Below are 20,222 nucleotides of genomic sequence, written 5' to 3' on the forward strand. Positions count from 1 at the left end.
AGTCTCACCCAAACTGAAAATGTCTTTAGTCAGCCAACTCCTGATCTCTCTGTGTCTGTCTGTCTGTCTATCTGTCTGGTTAGCTTAGACACAGCGATACACAGACACACACAGACACACACACAGACACAGACCCCTCCCCCCCCCCAACACACACACCTGTTGGTTACCCCATCAGTGAGGTGACATCAGCCCTATAACTCCCATGCCGGATGAAGTCATGATGGCACAGAGTGGTACAGATCCCTCACACACTCACCCGGCCCAACCCAAAGTGTCTTATCGCCGGAATCTCTTGACGGCCCAACCCAAAGTGTCTTATCGCCGGAATCTCTTGACGGCCCAAACCAAAGTGTCTTATCGCCGGAATCTCTTGACGGCCCAAACCAAAGTGTCTTATCGCCGGAAATGTCTTGACGGAAATTGTCTGAGAGGGTGGGGTGGTGCCAACCTTTGTCCGTTTCCTTCGTTTATTTCTGCGCTTTCTTCGTTTCTGCGTTTTTCGGCCTTTCTTTCTGTCTTTTCTCTCTTTCTGTCTTTTCTCTCTTTCTGTCTTTTCTCATTTTCCAACTGCTGACTTCGTGTCGTGTTCTTTGTGTTTCTTTTTGACACATGGCCGTTTCTTCATTCTGTGTGGAGACAGTTTGACATAAGGCCGTTTCTTCATTCTGTGTGGAGACAGTTTGAGACACGGCCGATTCTTCATTCTGTGTGGAGACAGTTTGACATAAGGCCGTTTCTTCATTGTGTGGACAGTTTGACACATTGCCGTTTCTTCATTCTGTGTGGAGACAGTTTGACACATGGCCGTTTCTTCATTCTGTGTGGAGACAGTTTGACATAAGGCCGTTTCTTCATTGTGTGGACAGTTTGACACATGGCCGTTTCTTCATTCTGTTTGGAGACAGTTTGAGACATGGCCGTTTCTTCATTCTGTGTGGACAGTTTGACACATGGCCGGAAGGTAGGACTGATTTGACATGGCCGGGACGTTGTGTGCAAAACACTTGAAGAGAACGGTGGGGGATGTGAATGGCTGACTGACGGGCTGTGACGTCACTGACTGTCTGCAAGTGGGCAGCTTAGTGTACAGTGACAGCACTGTTCCACTATCACAGTATAGAGCTTTGTGTACAGTGACAGCACTGTTCCACTATCACAGTATAGAGCTTTGTGTACAGTGACAGGACTGTTCCACTATCACAGTATAGAGCTTTGTGTACAGTGACAGCACTGTTCCACTATCACAGTATAGAGCTTTGTGTACAATGACAGGACTGTTCCACTATCACAGTATAGAGCCTTGTGTACAGTGACAGGACTGTTCCACTATCACAGTGTAGAGCTTTGTGTACACTGACAGCACTGTTCCACTATCACAGTATAGAGCTTTGTGTACAGTGACAGGACTGTTCCACTATCACAGTATAGAGCTTTGTGTACACTGACAGCACTGTTCCACTATCACAGTATAGAGCTTAGTGTACACTGACAGGACTGTTCCACTATCACAGTATAGAGCTTTGTGTACAGTGACAGCACTGTTCCACTATCACAGTATAGAGCTTTGTGTACAGTGACAGGACTGTTCCACTATCACAGTATAGAGCCTTGTGTACAGTGACAGGACTGTTCCACTATCACAGTATAGAGCTTTGTATATAGTGACAGGACTGTTCCACTATCACAGTATAGAGCTTTGTATATAGTGACAGGACTGTTCCACTATCACAGTATAGAGCTTTGTGTATACTGACAGCACTGTTCCACTATCACAGTATAGAGCTTTGTGTACAGTGACAGGACTGTTCCACTATCACAGTATAGAGCTTTGTGTACAGTGACAGGACTGTTCCACTATCACAGTATAGAGCTTTGTGTACAGTGACAGGACTGTTCCACTATCACAGTATAGAGCTTTGTGTACAATGACAGCACTGTTCCACTATCACAGTATAGAGCTTTGTATATAGTGACAGGACTGTTCTACTATCACAGTATAGAGCTTTGTATATAGTGACAGGACTGTTCCACTATCACAGTATAGAGCTTTGTGTATACTGACAGCACTGTTCCACTATCACAGTATAGAGCTTTGTGTATACTGACAGCACTGTTCCACTATCACAGTATAGAGCTTTGTATATAGTGACAGGACTGTTCCACTATCACAGTATAGAGCTTTGTGTACAGTGACAGCACTGTTCCACTATCACAGTATAGAGCTTTGTGAACAGTGACAGGACTGTTCCACAATCACAGTATCAGGCTACATTTCCCAGCTGTGTTCCCAGTGACGCACTGCACACATCGAGCTCACTAACATTCCCATTCAGCTCAGTGACTGCACGACAGCAGAATCTGATAACGCTTCAACTGGTTCAGTGTTCAGCACCACCCACCACCCCGCCCTCCCTCCTTACCCGGCACTGTCTGATGGAATCTGTCTGATGGAATCTGTCTGACGGGGCACTGTCTGATGGAATCTGTCTGTCTGATGGAATCTGTCTGACGGGGCACTGTCTGATGGAATCTGTCTGACGGGGCACTGTCTGATGGAATCTGCTTCAACTGGTTCAGTGTTCAGCACCACCCACCACCCCGTCATCCCTCCCTACCCGGCACTGTCTGATGGAATCTGTCTGACGGGGCGCTGTCTGATGGAATCTGTCTGTCTGATGGAATCTGTCTGTCTGATGGAATCTGTCTGACGGGGCACTGTCTGATGGAATCTGTCTGTCTGATGGAATCTGTCTGACGGGGCGCTGTCGGTGAGGACGAAGAAACTGGGCCAGACTTGTGTTCACATCAGACGCTATGTTCTTCTTCTTCTTCTTCTTCTTCTTCTTCTTCTTCTTCTTCTTCTTCTTCTTCTTCTTCTTCTTCCTCCTCTTCTTCCTCTCCTCCTCCTCCTCATTCTTCTTCTTCTTCTCCTCATTCTTCTTCTTCTTCTTCCTCTCTTCCTCCCCCTCCTCCTCCTCTTCCTCTCCCTTCTTCTTCTTCAGTCCCCCTTACACAGCCACACCGGGTTCATCTGTCGCAGTCCCAGTGTCAGCAGTCTATGGGGAACTATCGATGTTAGGTCGCGAGGAGGCTGCACACCAGAGGAGACCCTGCACTGCTGCTGAGTCACCTCAGTGGTGTTCAGTAGTGCCTGTTTTAATTTGGCTTACTGAGGACCTACTAACCCCCTACGGAACCCAACTGGGTGAGCATCCCCCCCGGAGTGGAGACCGCCACCACGTCCTTCCATCAACAGTCCCCCATGAATCTGTCGACTCCGAAGACCTTGACAGGACTCACCCCAAGCATGGAAGTGGAGGGCATGAAAGGCCACGGAAATTGGGAGAGTTATTTATATACTGATGATGAAGGATGATGATATTAATGATGACGATGCTGCTGTGGACTATAGAGGTCCATTTTAGCTTTGGGACTGCAAGACAAGGCTGTACTCTACGTTTCCTTTCCCATTGATATTACAATGATATTCCGGCGGCCCGAGAGATTTATACATACACTTTCAGTGTTGGCCAGGAAATTCGAGCAACACCCCAAAGATTTGTTCTCCTCCTCCTCCTCCCTTGACTTTGTGAAGATTCAGTTGGGCATCACGCAGAACAACTATTCACCAGTTTCCCCTAGATCTGTCGGTTGTGTCGTGTCAAAGCCTGTGTCTCGGCAGACGTTATACTGATGCTGACATCTGGTCAGAAACATGGACATGGGTGACTGATGTTTTGTTTTAATTAGAAAAGAGCGTTTTGCTCCTGCCAGTCTCCCTTCCTCTTTCCCCTCTCCTTTCCTCTTTCCCCTCTTATTCTCCCTGCATCTCTCTCCCCCCTCCCTCCCCACAGGACCCCAAACGGCCAGTCCTCACATCCTCCAGCTGCCTGCAGTCAGACTGAGATCCAGTCCTCACATTCTCCAGCTGCCTGCAGTCAGACTGAGATCCTTCCAGAGCCCAGGATTGTCCATCAGACGGGAGGTCACGACCCCATGACCCCATGACCAGGAACGAAGGATCAGTGTGTCAGTGATGCAGTGGATCAGTGTCAAAGTGTGTGTAGTGTGTCCCCCCGCCCCTCTGTGCCTGTAGCACTGAGCTGTATGTAGTGTGTCCCCCTCCCCCCGTGTGTCTGTAGCACTGAGCTGTGTGTTGTGTGTCCCCCTCCCCTCTGTGTCTGTAGCACTGAGCTGTGTGTAGTGTGTCCCCCTCCCCCCCTGTGTCTGTAGCACTGAGCTGTGTGTAGTGTGTCCCCCTCCCCCCCTCTGTGTCTGTAGCACTGAGCTGTGTGTAGTGTGTCCCCCCGCCCCTCTGTGTCTGTAGCACTGAGCTGTGTGTAGTGTGTCCCCCTCCCCCCCTGTGTCTGTAGCACTGAGCTGTGTGTAGTGTGTCCCCCCGCCCCTCTGTGTCTGTAGCACTGAGCTGTGTGTAGTGTGTCCCCCCCCCCTCTGTGTCTGTAGCACTGAGCTGTGTGTAGTGTGTCCCCCTCCCCTGTGTCTGTAGCACTGAGCTGTGTGTAGTGTGTCCCCCCCCCTCTGTGTCTGTAGGACTGAGCTGTGTGTAGTGTGTCCCCCTCCCCTTTGTGTCTGTAGCACTGAGCTGTGTGTAGTGTGTCCCCCCCCCTCTCTGTGTCTGTAGCACTGAGCTGTGTGTAGTGTGTCCCCCTCCCCTCTGTGTCTGTAGCACTGAGCTGTGTGTAGTGTGTCCCCCTCCCCTCCCCCCCCCTGTGTCTGTAGCACTGAGCTGTGTGTAGTGTGTCCCCCTCCCCTCCCCCCCCTGTGTCTGTAGCACTGAGCTGTGTGTAGTGTGTCCCCCTCCCCCCTCTGTGTCTGTAGCACTGAGCTGTGTGTAGTGTGTCCCGCCCCCCTGTGTCTGTAGCACTGAGCTGTGTGTAGTGTGTCCCCCTCCCCCCCTGTGTCTGTAGCACTGAGCTGTGTGTAGTGTGTCCCCCTCCCCCCCTGTGTCTGTAGCACTGAGCTGTGTGTAGTGTGTCCCCCTCCCCTCTCCCCCCCTGTGTCTGTGGCACTGACCTGTGTGTAGTGTGTCCCCCTCCCCTGTGACTGTAGCACTGAGCTGTGTGTAGTGTGTCCTCCTCCCCTGTGACTGTAGCACTGAGCTGTGTGTAGTGTTTCCCCCTCCCCCCCTCTGTGTCTGTAGCACTGAGCTGTGTGTAGTGTGTCCCCCTCCCCCCCCTGTGTCTGTAGCACTGAGCTGTGTGTAGTGTGTCCCCCCCCCCTGTGTCTGTAGCACTGAGCTGTGTGTAGTGTGTCCCCCTCCCCCCCTGTGTCTGTAGCACTGAGCTGTGTGTAGTGTGTCCCCCTCCCCCCCCTATGTGTCTGTAGCACTGAGCTGTGTGTAGTGTGTCCCCCTCCCCCCCCCCCCTGTGTCTGTAGCACTGAGCTGTGTGTAGTGTGTCCCCTCCTCTGTGTCTGTAGCACTGAGCTGTGTGTAGTGTGTCCCCCTCCACCCCTCTGTGTCTGTAGCACTGAGCTGTGTGTAGTGTGTCCCCCTCTCCCCCCTGTGTCTGTAGCACTGAGCTGTGTGTAGTGTGTCCCCCTCCCCCCCCTCTGTGTCTGTAGCACTGAGCTGTGTGTAGTGTGTCCCCCTCCCCTCTCCCCCCCTGTGTCTGTAGCACTGAGCTGTGTGTAGTGTGTCCCCCTCCCCTCTCCCCCTTTGTGTCTGTAGCACTGAGCTGTGTGTAGTGTGTCTGTAGCACTGAGCTGTGTGTAGTGTGTCCCCCCCCCCCTGTGTCTGTAGCACTGAGCTGTGTGTAGTGTGTCTGTAGCACTGAGCTGTGTGTAGTGTGTCCCCCTCCCCCCCTCTGTGTCTGTAGCATTGAGCTGTGTGTAGTGTGTCCCCCTCCCCCCCTGTGTCTGTAGCACTGAGCTGTGTGTAGTGTGTCCCCTTCCCCTCTCCCCCTCTGTGTCTGTAGCACTGAGCTGTGTGTAGTGTGTCCCCCTCCCCTGTGTCTGTAGCACTGAGCTGTGTGTAGTGTGTCCCCCCGCCCCTCTGTGCCTGTAGCACTGAGCTGTGTGTAGTGTGTCCCCCTCCCCCCCTGTGTCTGTAGCACTGAGCTGTGTGTTGTGTGTCCCCCTCCCCTCTGTGTCTGTAGCACTGAGCTGTGTGTAGTGTGTCCCCCTCCCCCCCTGTGTCTGTAGCACTGAGCTGTGTGTAGTGTGTCCCCCTCCCCCCCTCTGTGTCTGTAGCACTGAGCTGTGTGTAGTGTGTCCCCCCGCCCCTCTGTGTCTGTAGCACTGAGCTGTGTGTAGTGTGTCCCCCTCCCCCCCTGTGTCTGTAGCACTGAGCTGTGTGTAGTGTGTCCCCCTCCCCCCCTGTGTCTGTAGCACTGAGCTGTGTGTAGTGTGTCCCCCTCCCCCCCTGTGTCTGTAGCACTGAGCTGTGTGTAGTGTGTCCCCCCGCCCCTCTGTGTCTGTAGCACTGAGCTGTGTGTAGTGTGTCCCCCTCCCCTGTGTCTGTAGCACTGAGCTGTGTGTAGTGTGTCCCCCCCCCCCTCTGTGTCTGTAGGACTGAGCTGTGTGTAGTGTGTCCCCCTCCCCTCTGTGTCTGTAGCACTGAGCTGTGTGTAGTGTGTCCCCCCCCCCTCTGTGTCTGTAGCACTGAGCTGTGTGTAGTGTGTCCCCCTCCCCTCTGTGTCTGTAGCACTGAGCTGTGTGTAGTGTGTCCCCCTCCCCTCCCCCCCCTGTGTCTGTAGCACTGAGCTGTGTGTAGTGTGTCCCCCTCCCCCCTCTGTGTCTGTAGCACTGAGCTGTGTGTAGTGTGTCCCCCTCCCCCCCCCCCCTGTGTCTGTAGGACTGAGCTGTGTGTAGTGTGTCCCCCTCCCCCCCTGTGTCTAGCACTGAGCTGTGTGTAGTGTGTCCCGCCCCCCTGTGTCTGTAGCACTGAGCTGTGTGTAGTGTGTCCCCCTCCCCCCCTGTGTCTGTAGCACTGAGCTGTGTGTAGTGTGTCCCCCTCCCCCCCTGTGTCTGTAGCACTGAGCTGTGTGTAGTGTGTCCCCCTCCCCTCTCCCCCCCTGTGTCTGTGGCACTGACCTGTGTGTAGTGTGTCCCCCTCCCCTGTGACTGTAGCACTGAGCTGTGTGTAGTGTGTCCTCCTCCCCTGTGACTGTAGCACTGAGCTGTGTGTAGTGTTTCCCCCTCCCCCCCTCTGTGTCTGTAGCACTGAGCTGTGTGTAGTGTGTCCCCCTCCCCCCCTGTGTCTGTAGCACTGAGCTGTGTGTAGTGTGTCCCCCTCCCCCCCTGTGTCTGTAGCACTGAGCTGTGTGTAGTGTGTCCCCCTCCCCCCCTATGTGTCTGTAGCACTGAGCTGTGTGTAGTGTGTCCCCCTCCCCCCCCCCCCCCTGTGTCTGTAGCACTGAGCTGTGTGTAGTGTGTCCCCTCCTCTGTGTCTGTAGCACTGAGCTGTGTGTAGTGTGTCCCCCTCCACCCCTCTGTGTCTGTAGCACTGAGCTGTGTGTAGTGTGTCCCCCTCTCCCCCCTGTGTCTGTAGCACTGAGCTGTGTGTAGTGTGTCCCCCTCCCCCCCCTCTGTGTCTGTAGCACTGAGCTGTGTGTAGTGTGTCCCCCTCCCCTCTCCCCCCCTGTGTCTGTAGCACTGAGCTGTGTGTAGTGTGTCCCCCCCCCCTCCTCTGTGTCTGTAGCACTGAGCTGTGTGTAGTGTGTCCCCCTCCCCTCTCCCCCCCTGTGTCTGTAGCACTGAGCTGTGTGTAGTGTGTCCCCCTCTCCCCCCTGTGTCTGTAGCACTGAGCTGTGTGTAGTGTGTCCCCCTCTCCCCCCTGTGTCTGTAGCACTGAGCTGTGTGTAGTGTGTCCCCCTCTCCCCCCTGTGTCTGTAGCACTGAGCTGTGTGTAGTGTGTCTCCCTCCCCCCCCCCCCCTTTGTCTGTAGCACTGAGCTGTGTGTAGTGTGTCCCCCCCCCCCCCCCTGTGTCTGTAGCACTGAGCTGTGTGTAGTGTGTCCCCCCCCCCTCTGTGTCTGTAGCACTGAGCTGTGTGTAGTGTGTCCCCCTCTCCCCCTTTGTCTGTAGCACTGAGCTTTGTGTAGTGTGTCCCCCTCTCCCCCCTGTGTCTGTAGCACTGAGCTGTGTGTAGTGTGTCCCCCTCCCCCCTCCCCTGTGTCTGTAGCACTGAGCTGTGTGTTGTGCCCCTTCGTCCCATTGCATCCCCTCTCTCGCTGTGTGTGTGTGTGTGTGAGTGTGAAACTAATCCATTCCCCATTACATTCCAGACTGTAGTGTTTCCTTCTGGATGAAGAAAGGGCCCGTTGGACTGCTTGGCTTCCCCTTGACTTTGATGGGCACCCCTCCACCTCCACACTCTTTTTACCCCCCCCCCCCTCCCCCGCACACACAAACACAACCCTCCTTTCTCCTTATCTGTGATTGAAACCAAGAGGCCGTTTCCCCGACACGAGTGTCTGTGTCTGGCTGAGCATTGTTTGAAGTGGGATGCTTTAATTACTTGGTTTATACTTGTCATGTGGTTCACTCCACCCCTCCAACTCCCCCCCCCCCCCTCGTCTCTCTGTCTGTCTGTCTCTGTCTCTGTCTCTGTCTCTCTCTCTCTGTCTCTGTCTGTTTCTCTGTGTGTGTGTGTGTGTCTCTCTGTCTCTGTCTCCGTCTCTCTGTCTGTCTCTTTCTGTCTCTGTCTCTGTCTGTCTGTCTGTCTGTCTCTCTGTCTGTCTCTCTCTGTCTCTCTCTGTTTCTCTCTGTGTGTGTGTGTGTCTCTCTCTGTCTCTGTCTCCGTCTCCGTCTCTCTGTCTGTCTCTTTCTGTCTCTGTCTCTGTCTGTCTGTCTGTCTCTCTGTCTGTCTCTGTGTCTCTGTCTGTCTCTGTCTGTCTGTCTGTGTCTCTCTGTCTGTCTGTCTGTCTCACACTCTAGCCTCTGTCTCTGTCTGTCTGTCTGTGTCTCTCTGTCTGTCTCTGTCTCACACTCTAGCCTCCTGTTTCTGTGATTCTCTTTTCTTTCTCTGTCAGTCTGATGTCAACATTCATTAAATGGTGTGTGTGTGTGTGTGTGTGTGTGTGTGTGTGTGTGTGTGTGTGTGTACAGCTTGTTTTCATTGTGTACAGTGTGCATTTCCTGTCACTGACTGTTGAGGGAGTCAGAAGAGGAAGACAGAAAGAAACAAACAAAAACAAAAAAACAACGATGAGCTGACAACGTTGCACGTTACACCATGGACAGAACAAGGCGTTACTGCACTTCTGTGTCCTGGTGTTCTTTCTGGTTGTTCTTTGCTGTCCTTTGTGTTTTGTGCCCTGTTTCTGTGTTGTGCTGCCAGCAGTCTGTCACGGTGTTTCTGTACAGCCAGCAGTGAAGGCTGTCTCTTCAGTCTGTCACGGTGTTTCTGTACAGCCAGCAGTGAAGGCTGTCTCTTCAGTCTGTCACAGTGTTTCTGTACAGCCAGCAGTGAAGGCTGTCTCTTCAGTCTGTCACAGTGTTTCTGTACAGCCAGCAGTGATGGCTGTCTCTTCAGTCTGTCACAGTGTTTCTGTACAGCCAGCAGTGATGGCTGTCTCTTCAGTCTGTCACGGTGTTTCTGTACAGCCAGCAGTGATGGCTGTCTCTTCAGTCTGTCACGGTGTTTCTGTACAGCCAGCAGTGGTCTCTTCAGTCTGTCACAGTGTTTCTGTACAGCCAGCAGTGAAGGCTGTCTCTTCAGTCTGTCACAGTGTTTCTGTACAGCCAGCAGTGATGGCTGTCTCTTCAGTCTGTCACAGTGTTTCTGTACAGCCAGCAGTGATGGCTGTCTCTTCAGTCTGTCACGGTGTTTCTGTACAGCCAGCAGTGATGGCTGTCTCTTCAGTCTGTCACGGTGTTTCTGTACAGCCAGCAGTGGTCTCTTCAGTCTGTCACGGTGTTTCTGTACAGCCAGCAGTGATGGCTGTCTCTTCAGTCTGTCACGGTGTTTCTGTACAGCCAGCAGTGGTCTCTTCAGTCTGTCACAGTATTTCTGTACAGCCAGCAGTGATGGCTGTCTCTTCAGTCTGTCACAGTGTTTCTGTACAGCCAGCAGTGATCTCTTCAGTCTGTCACAGTGTTTCTGTACAGCCAGCAGTGGTCTCTTCAGTCTGTCACAGTGTTTCTGTACAGCCAGCAGTGAAGGCTGTCTCTTCAGTCTGTCATGGTGTTTCTGTACAGCCAGCAGTGGTCTCTTCAGTCTGTCACAGTGTTTCTGCACAGCCAGCAGTGGTCTCTTCAGTCTGTCATGGTGTTTCTGTACAGCCAGCAGTGATGGCTGTCTCTTCAGTCTGTCATGGTGTTTCTGTACAGCCAGCAGTGATCTCTTCAGTCTGTCACAGTGTTTCTGCACAGCCAGCAGTGGTCTCTTCAGTCTGTCATGGTGTTTCTGTACAGCCAGCAGTGGTCTCTTCAGTCTGTCACGGTGTTTCTGTACAGCCAGCAGTGATCTCTTCAGTCTGTCACAGTGTTTCTGTACAGCCAGCAGTGATGGCTGTCTCTTCAGTCTGTCACAGTGTTTCTGTACAGCCAGCAGTGATCTCTTCAGTCTGTCACAGTGTTTCTGCACAGCCAGCAGTGGTCTCTTCAGTCTGTCATGGTGTTTCTGTACAGCCAGCAGTGATGGCTGTCTCTTCAGTCTGTCACAGTGTTTCTGTACAGCCAGCAGTGATCTCTTCAGTCTGTCACAGTGTTTCTGCACAGCCAGCAGTGGTCTCTTCAGTCTGTCATGGTGTTTCTGTACAGCCAGCAGTGATGGCTGTCTCTTCAGTCTGTCATGGTGTTTCTGTACAGCCAGCAGTGGTCTCTTCAGTCTGTCACGGTGTTTCTGTACAGCCAGCAGTGATCTCTTCAGTCTGTCACAGTGTTTCTGCACAGCCAGCAGTGGTCTCTTCAGTCTGTCACAGTGTTTCTGCACAGCCAGCAGTGGTCTCTTCAGTCTGTCATGGTGTTTCTGCACAGCCAGCAGTGATCTCTTCAGTCTGTCACAGTGTTTCTGCACAGCCAGCAGTGGTCTCTTCAGTCTGTCATGGTGTTTCTGTACAGCCAGCAGTGATGGCTGTCTCTTCAGTCTGTCACGGTGTTTCTGTACAGCCAGCAGTGATGGCTGTCTCTTCAGTCTGTCACAGTGTTTCTGCACAGCCAGCAGTGGTCTCTTCAGTCTGTCATGGTGTTTCTGTACAGCCAGCAGTGATGGCTGTCTCTTCAGTCTGTCACGGTGTTTCTGTACAGCCAGCAGTGGTCTCTTCAGTCTGTCACGGTGTTTCTGTACAGCCAGCAGTGATCTCTTCAGTCTGTCACGGTGTTTCTGTACAGCCAGCAGTGGTCTCTTCAGTCTGTCACAGTGTTTCTGTACAGCCAACAGTGAAGGCTGTCTCTTCAGTCTGTCACAGTGTTTCTGTACAGCCAGCAGTGATGGCTGTCTCTTCAGTCTGTCACGGTGTTTCTGTACAGCCAGCAGTGGTCTCTTCAGTCTGTCATGGTGTTTCTGTACAGCCAGCAGTGATCTCTTCAGTCTGTCACGGTGTTTCTGTACAGCCAGCAGTGGTCTCTTCAGTCTGTCACAGTGTTTCTGTACAGCCAGCAGTGGTCTCTTCAGTCTGTCACAGTGTTTCTGTACAGCCAGCAGTGATGGCTGTCTCTTCAGTCTGTCGTAGTGCCACTTTACCTTTGGTAATGATCTGATGTTTCATGCATAATGTTGATTGTGTATTCATGGAAGAAAAGAACCTTTGGTAATGATCTGATGTTTCATGCATAATGTTGATTGTGTATTCATGGAAGAAAAGAACCTTTGGTAATGATCTGATGTTCCATGCATAATGTTGATTGTGTATTCATGAAAGAAAAAAAAAGCAAAGTTAGACTTGAAGTAGGGGAGAGACTCTTGAAATTCATCAATTCATACAGTAGTTAACGTCAACAATAGTTAACAGATCAATCCGTTTTCAACCATGACAGTAGGAGAGATGGGGGTCGGGGAGGGGGGGGGGGAAGGAGGGAAGGGGGGCTGACGAATGGCTGTGTATGAGGGGGATGGTAACTGACACACCGACAGCTCATTACACGAGAAGAGCGGATTTCAAAGCGTTCTTCCTCCATTACCTGTCGGGGTGCCTTTGAAGAAACAGTGGGGGGAGGGGCAGTGGAGAGGGGAGTTGGAGTGGGAGCACTGAATGAGATCCAGGTGGGAAGCGTGTGTGCGTGTTGCTGTGTGTGTATATGTGTGCGTGTTGCTGTGTGTGAATCTGTGTGCGTGTGTAGGTGTGTGTATATGTGTGCGTGTTGCTGTGTGTGAATCTGTGTGCGTGTGTAGGTGTGTATATGTGTGCGTGTTGCTGTGTGTGAATATGTATGCGTGTGTAGGTGTGTGTATATGTGTGCGTGTTGCTGTGTGTGAATATGTGTGCGTGTTGCTGTGTGTGAATATGTGTGCGTGTGTAGGTGTGTGTATATGTGTGCGTGTTGCTGTGTGTGAATATGTGTGCGTGTTGCTGTGTGTGAATTTGTGTGCGTGTGTAGGTGTGTGTATATGTGTGCGTGTTGCTGTGTGTGAATATGTGTGCGTGTGTAGGTGTGTGAATATGTGTGCGTGTGTAGGTGTGTGTATATGTGTGCGTGTTGCTGTGTGTGAATATGTGTGCGTGTTGCTGTGTGTGAATTTGTGTGCGTGTGTAGGTGTGTGTATATGTGTGCGTGTGTAGGTGTGTGAATATGTGTGCGTGTGTAGGTGTGTGAATATGTGTGCGTGTGTAGGTATGTGAATATGTGTGCGTGTGTAGGTGTGTGTATATGTGTGCGTGTTGCTGTGTGTGAATATGTGAGCGTGTTGCTGTGTGTGAATATGTGTGCGTGTTTCTGTGTGTGAATCTGTGTGCGTGTTTCTGTGTGTGTATATGTGTGCGTGTTGCTGTGTGTGAATATGTGTGCATGTGTAGGTGTGTGTATATGTGTGCGTGTTGCTGTGTGTGAATATGTGTGCGTGTGTAGGTGTGTGTATATGTGTGCGTGTGTAGGTGTGTGTATATGTGTGCGTGTTGCTGTGTGTGAATATGTGTGCGTGTTACTGTGTGTGTATATGTGTGCGTGTGTAGGTGTGTGAATAATTATGTGTGCGTGTTGCTGTGTGTGTATATGTGTGCGTGTTGCTGTGTGTGAATATGTGTGCGTGTGTAGGTGTGTGTTGCTGTGTGTGAATATGTGTGCGTGTTTCTGTGTGTGTATATGTGTGCGTGTTGCTGTGTGTGTATATGTGTGCGTGTTGCTATGTGTGAATAATTATGTGTGCGTGTTGCTGTGTGTGAATATGTGTGCGTGTGTAGGTGTGTGTATATGTGTGCGTGTTGCTGTGTGTGTATATGTGTGCGTGTGTAGGTGTGTGTACATGTGTGCGTGTGTAGGTGTGTGTACATGTGTGCGTGTTGCTGTGTGTGGATGTGTGCGTGTTGCTGTGTGTGTATATGTGTGCGTGTTGCTGTGTGTGAACATGTGTGCGTGTGTAGGTGTGTGTATATGTGTGCGTGTTGCTGTGTGTGAATATGTGTGCGTGTTGCTGTGTGTGAATGTGTGTGCGTGTGTAGGTGTGTGTATATGTGTGCGTGTTGCTGTGTGTGAATATGTGTGCGTGTTGCTGTGTGTGAATATGTGTGCGTGTGCAGGTGTGTGTATATGTGTGCGTGTTGCTGTGTGTGAATATGTGTGCGTGTTGCTGTGTGTGAGTATGTGTGCGTGTGCAGGTGTGTGTATATGTGTGCGTGTTGCTGTGTGTGAATATGTGTGCGTGTTGCTGTGTGTGAGTATGTGTGCGTGTTGCTGTGTGTGTATATGTGTGTGCGTGTGCAGGTGTGTGTATATGTGTGCGTGTTGCTGTGTGTGAATATGTGTGCGTGTGCAGGTGTGTGTATAAAGGACACACAGAGAGGTGATGGAAGAGAGGAAGAGGAGAGAGAGAGGGGGTGGAAGAATAAAAACCACTCTAGAAAAAAAGAAAAGAAGAAAAACGGAAAGGAGTGTGGAAGGAAAGTGTGGAAGGGGAGTGTGGAAGGGGAGTGGGGAGTGGGGAAGGGAAGTGTGGAGTGGGGAAGGGAAGTGTGGAGTGGGGAAGGGAAATGGGGAAGGGGAGTGTGGAGTGGGGAAGGGCAGTGAGGAAGGGAAGTGTGGAGTGGGGAAGGGAAGTGTGGAGTGGGGAAGGGAAGTGGGGAAGGGAAGTGTGGAGTGGGGAAGGGAAGTGGGGAAGGGAAGTGTGGAGTGGGGAAGGGAAGTGTGGAGTGGGGAAGGGAAATGGGGAAGGGAAGTGTGGAGTGGGGAAGGGAAGTGGGGAAGGGAAGTGTGGAGTGGGGAAGGGGAGTGAGGAAGGGAAGTGTGGAGTGGGGAAGGGGAGTGGGGAAGGGAAGTGGGGAAGGGAAGTGTGGAGTGGGGAAGGGAAGTGTGGAGTGGGGAAGGGAAGTGGGGAAGGGAAGTGTGGAGTGGGGAAGGGAAGTGTGGAGTGGGGAAGGGAAGTGGCGAAGGGAAGTGGGGATGGGAAGTGTGGAGTGGGGAAGGGAAATGGGGAAGGGAAGTGTGGAGTGGGGAAGGGAAGTGTGGAGTGGGGAAGGGAAGTGGGGAAGGGGAGTGGGGATGGGAAGTGTGGAGTGGGGAAGGGAAATGGGGAAGGGAAGTGTGGAGTGGGGAAGGGAAGTGTGGAGTGGGGAAGGGAAGTGGGGAAGGGAAGTGGGGAAGGGGAGTGGGGATGGGAAGTGGGGAAGGGGAGTGTGGAGTGGGGAAGGGGAGTGGGGAAGGGAAGTGTGGAGTGGGGAAGGGGAGTGGGGAAGGAAAGTGTGGAGTGGGGAAGGGGAGTGGGGAAGGGGAGTGTGGAGTGGGGAAGGTGGGGAAGGGGAGTGTGGAGTGGGGAAGGGAAGTGTGGAGTGGGGAAGGGGAGTGTGGAGTGGGGAAGGGAAGTGTGGAGTGGGGAAGGGGAGTGGGGAAGGAAAGTGTGGAGTGAGGAAGGGGAGTGTGGAGTGAGGAAGGGAGGAAGGGAAGTGTGGAGTGAGGAAGGGAAGTGTGGAGTGGGGAAGGGGAGTGGGGAAAGGAAGTGGGGAAGGGGAGTGGGGAAGGGAAGTGTGGAGTGGGGAAGGGAAGTGTGGAGTGGGGAAGGGAAATGGGGAAGGGGAGTGGGGAAGGGGAGTAGGGAAGGGAAGTGTGGAGTGGGGAAGGGAAGTGTGGAGTGAGGAAGGGAAGTGTGGAGTGGGGAAGGGAAGTGTGGAGTGGGGAAGGGGAGTGGGGAAGGGGAGTGGGGAAGGGTGTGGGTTGAAGGGAAGGTAAGGGAAGTGTGGAGTGGGGAAGGGGAGTGGGGAAGGGTGTGGGTTGAAGGGAAGGTAAGGGAAGTGTGGAGCGTGACCAAGAATGGCCAGACTCACGCAATTTGTCAGTGACGTGTGAGCCATGCTGTCAGTGATGTGTGTGCCATGATGTCAGTGACATGTGAACCGTGCTGTCAGTGACGTGTGTGCCATGCTGTCAGTGACATGTGAGCCATGCTGTCAGTGACGTGTGAGTCATGCTGTCAGTGACGTGTGAGTCATGCTGTCAGTGACGTGAGTGCTGTCAGTTACGTGTTTGCCATGCTGTCAGTGACATGTGAGCCATGCTGTCAGTGACGTGTGAGTCATGCTGTCAGTGACGTGTGAGTCATGCTGTCAGTGACGTGAGTGCTGTCAGTTACGTGTTTGCCATGCTGTCAGTGACGTGTGAGCCATGATGTCAGTGACGTGTGAGCCATGATGTCAGTGACGTGTGAACCATGCTGTCAGTGACGTGTGAGCCATGCTGTCAGTGAAGTGTGAACCGTGCTGTCAGTGACGTGTGAGCCATGCTGTCAGTGACGTGTGAACCGTGATGTCAGTGACGTGTATGCCATGATGTCAGTGACGTGTGTGCCATGATGTCAGTTACTTGTTTGCCACGATGTCAGTGATGTGTGAACCGTGATGTCAGTGACGTGTGAGCCATGATGTCAGTGACGTGTGAGCCATGCTGTCAGTGACGTGTTTGCCACGATGTCAGTGACGTGTGAACCGTGATGTCAGTGACGTGTATGCCATGAGGTCAGTGACGTGTGAGCCGTGATGTCAATGTGTGCGCCATTATGTCAGTGACGTGTGAGCCATGCTGTCAGTGACGTGTGTGCCATAATGTCAGTGACGTGTGAGCCATGATGTCAATGATGTGTATGCCATGATGTCAGTGACGTGTGAGCCATGCTGTCAGTGACGTGTAAGCCATGATGTCAGTGACGTGTGAGCCATGATGTCAGTGACATGTGAGCCATGATGTCACTGATGTGTGAGCCATGATGTCAGTGACGTGTGAGCCATGATGTCAGTGACGTGAGTGATGTCGGTGACGTGTGAGCCATGATGTCAGTGACGTGTGTGCCATGATGTCAGTGACGTGTGTGCCATGATGTCAGTGACGTGTGTGCCATGATGTCAGTGATGTGAGTGCTGTCAGTGACGTATGTGCCATGTTGTCAGTGACGTGTGAGCCATGATGTCAGTGATGTGTGAGCCATGATGTCAGTGACGTGTGAGCCATGATGTCAGTGACGTGTGTGCCATGATGTCAGTGACGTGTGTGCCATGATGTCAGTGATGTGAGTGCTGTCAGTGACGTATGTGCCATGTTGTCAGTGACGTGTGAGCCATGATGTCAGTGACGTGTGTGCCATGATGTCAGTGACGTGTGTGCCATGGTGTCAGTGACGTGTGAGCCATGATGTCAGTGACGTGTGTGCCATGCTCCCCATTAGCTGCAACAGCTGATGACATGGCCAGGAAACAGGATGTTTACACTTTATCGCCAGTGCTTCGCCTCTCGGCTTGATATGCTGCAGCTTGCCTCTCTCTGTCTCTGTCTTTATCTCTGTCTGTCTGTCTGTCTCTTTCTCTCTCATTCTCTCACTCTCTCTCTCTCTGTCTCTGTCTGTCTGTCTCTTTCTCTCTCATTCTCTCACTCTCTCTCTGTGTCTTTGTCTGTCTGTCTGTCTGGCTGTCTCTTTCTCTCTCATTCTCTCACTCTCTCTCTGTGTCTCTCTGTGTCTCTCTGTCTCTGTCTGTCTGTCTGTCTCTCTCTCTCTCTGAAAGGAAAGTGGATGGTCATAATACGGAAATCGTGATTAATATCTATGAATAAGATGTTGCAGCTGTATACACTTGATGGTCTAATTGAATATCAGCAGTCCATTTTATGTTGCTGTTTTTGTTGTTGTTTTGTCATGAAGAGGTGGGGGTGGATGGCGGAGGTGGTTGAGTGCAGGTGATGATGGTGCTTGTGATGGGCACATACCTGAGTACTGTTAAATCCTTGAATATAAGAAAGTTTTAACGTTCCCTCCCCCCACCCCGTCTCCCTCCCCACACTTTCACACTCCCACTATACACCCCTCTCTTCCCCCTCCCCCCACCTTCACACATCCACTATACACCCCCTCCCTTACACCTCCCCCCACCTTCACACCCCCACTATACACCCCTCCCTTCCCCCTCCTCACACCTTCACACCCCCACTATACACCCCTCCCCCCTACTCACACCTTCACCCCCCCATTATACACCCCTCCCCACACCTTCACACCCCCACTATACACCCCTCCCTTCCCCCTCCCCCCACCTTCACACCCCCACTATACACCCCCCACACCTTCACACCCCCACTATACACCCCTCCCTTCCCCCTCCCCCCACCTTCACACCCCCACTATACACCCCCCACACCTTCACACCCCCACTATACACCCCCCACACCTTCACACCCACACTATACACCCCCACACCTTCACACCCACACTATACACCCCTCCTTCCCCCTCCCCACACCTTCACACCCCCACTATACATCCCTCCCCCCTCCCCACACCTTCACACCCCCACTATACACCCCTCCCCACACCTTCACACCCGCACTATACACCCCTCCCTTCCCCTCCACACCTTCACACCCCCACTATACACCACCCTCCTCCCCACACCTTCACACCCCCACTATACATCCCCCCTCCCCCTCCCCCGGTCCCCCGCCCACCACAGGCCCTAAGGTGACTGGCTGAGTGGGGTGATGTTGGGAGGGGGTGGAGTCCCGATGACGCAGTGGATAAGACAAACGCCGTATTATATCTATTTTTACTCGTCCCTCCCCCCTCCTCTACCCTCCTCCACCTCCCCTCCTCCCTGTTTCTCCCCCCCCCCCCCACCTCTTCCCCCTGCCCCACGCCTCACGTGTGCTGGCAGGGGAGGTATAGTAAGAGGCGCGGCGCTGTGTCAGTCAGTGTGGTGCAGTCAGTCAGCCGGCCACTCTACACTCTACAGTGGGCCTCGCTCTCCGTCCTCTGTTTCACTGAGGTATCACACAGGTCTGTTCTGTCTCACAGGTCTGTTTCATTGAGGTGTCTCACAGGTCTGTTCTGTCTCACAGGTCTGTTTCATTGAGGTGTCTCACAGGTCTGTTCTGTCTCACAGGTCTGTTTCACTGAGGTGTCTCACAGGTCTGTTTCACTGAGGTGTCTCACAGGTCTGTTTCATTGAGGTATCACACAGGTCTGCTCTGTCTCACAGGTCTGTTTCACTGAGGTATCTCACAGGTCTGTTTCACTGAGGTGTCACACAGGTCTGTTCTGTCTCACAGGTCTGTTTCATTGAGGTGTCACACAGGTCTGTTCTGTCTCACAGGTCTGTTTCACTGAGGTGTCACACAGGTCTGTTCTGTCTCACAGGTCTGTTTCATTGAGGTGTCACACAGGTCTGTTCTGTCTCACAGGTCTGTTTCATTGAGGTGTCACACAGGTCTGTTTCATTGAGGTATCACACAGGTCTGTTTCATTGAGGTATCACACAGGTCTGTTCTGTCTCACAGGTCTGTTTCATTGAGGTATCACACAGGTCTGTTCTATCTCACAGGTCTGTTTCACTGAGGTGTCTCACAGGTCTGTTTCACTGAGGTGTCTCACAGGTCTGTTCTGTCTCACAGGTCTGTTTCACTGACGTGTCACAGGTCATCTGACTGTTCCACTGAGTTGTAACACAGGTCATTGTTCCACTGATGTATAACAGGTCTGTTCTATGTCCCTGTTTCTTACCTTTCTTACCTAGTGCTACATTTGTTTCTTACCTAGTGCTAGATTTGTTTCTTACCTGGTGCTAGATTTGTTTCTTACCTAGTGCTAGATTTGTCTCTTAGTGTTACATTTGTTTCTTACCTAGTGCTAGATTTGTTTCTTACCTGGTGCTAAATTTGTTTCTTACTTCGTGCTAGATTTGTCTCTTAGTGTTACATTTGTTTCTTACCTAGTGCTAGATTTGTTTCTTACCTGGTGCTAGATTTGTTTCTTACCTAGTGCTAGATTTGTCTCTTACCTGGTGCTACATTTGTTTCCTTACCTGATGTTATATTTGTTTCTTACCTGGTGCTAGATTTGTTTCTTACCTGGTGCTATATTTGTTTCCTTACCTGGTGCTACATTTGTTTCTTACCTGGTGCTGCATTTGTTTCTTACCTGGATTTGTCTCTTACCTGGTGCTACATTTGTCTCTTACCTGGTGCAACATTTGTTTCCTTACCTGGTGCTACATTTGTTTCTGTGCTACATTTGTCTCTTACCTGGTGCTGCATTTGTTTCTTACCTGGATTTGTCTCTTACCTGGTGCTACATTTGTTTCTTACCTGGTGCTACATTTGTCTCTTACCTGGTGCTACATTTGTTTCTTACCTGGATTTGTCTCTTACCTGGTGCTACATTTGTTTCTTACCTGGATTTGTCTCTTACCTGGTGCAACATTTGTTTCCTTACCTGGTGCTACATTTGTTTCTGTGCTACATTTGTTTCTTACCTGGTGCTGCATTTGTTTCTTACCTGGATTTGTCTCTTACCTGGTGCTACATTTGTTTCTTACCTGGTGCTACATTTGTCTCTTACCTGGTGCTACATTTGTTTCTTACCTGGATTTGTCTCTTACCTGGTGCTACATTTGTTTCTTACCAGGATTTGTCTCTTACCTGGTGCTACATTTGTTTCCTTACCTGGTGCTACATTTGTTTCTGTGCTAGATTTGTTTCTTACCTGGTGCTAGATTTGTTTCACTCCAGTGTCTTCTGTGTGTGTGGAGACAGGACTGTGGTGTGTGAAGAACGGACAGACCGAGATCAGTGGATGTCATGTGAACTGTCAGCTGTCAGTGAACTGGCTGTGACGTCATGTAGATCAGTGGATGT

General features: G+C 51.8%; 1 protein-coding gene across 4 annotated transcripts in view; it reads left to right on the plus strand.

The window, feature by feature from the left end:
- The window catches only part of LOC143276324 (breast cancer anti-estrogen resistance protein 3-like), a 93,900-nt gene that overhangs the window by 21,802 nt on the left and 51,876 nt on the right, over positions 1-20,222 (plus strand). The window contains exons 1-2 of one of the 4 annotated variants that reach the window (XM_076580838.1): positions 18,298-18,355; positions 20,121-20,222. The exon at positions 20,121-20,222 is cut by the window's right edge and continues 436 nt beyond it. The exons of the other annotated variants lie outside the window; for them this stretch is intronic. The gene's annotated coding sequence lies outside the window, so the exon portion shown is untranslated. Of the gene's footprint in view, positions 1-18,297; positions 18,356-20,120 lie in introns of those variants that run through there. 4 annotated transcript variants of the gene reach the window in all.

This window comes from Babylonia areolata, chromosome 31 (genome assembly GCF_041734735.1).
Source record: "Babylonia areolata isolate BAREFJ2019XMU chromosome 31, ASM4173473v1, whole genome shotgun sequence".
In the NCBI taxonomy this organism is placed as follows: Eukaryota; Metazoa; Mollusca; class Gastropoda; order Neogastropoda; family Buccinidae; genus Babylonia; species Babylonia areolata.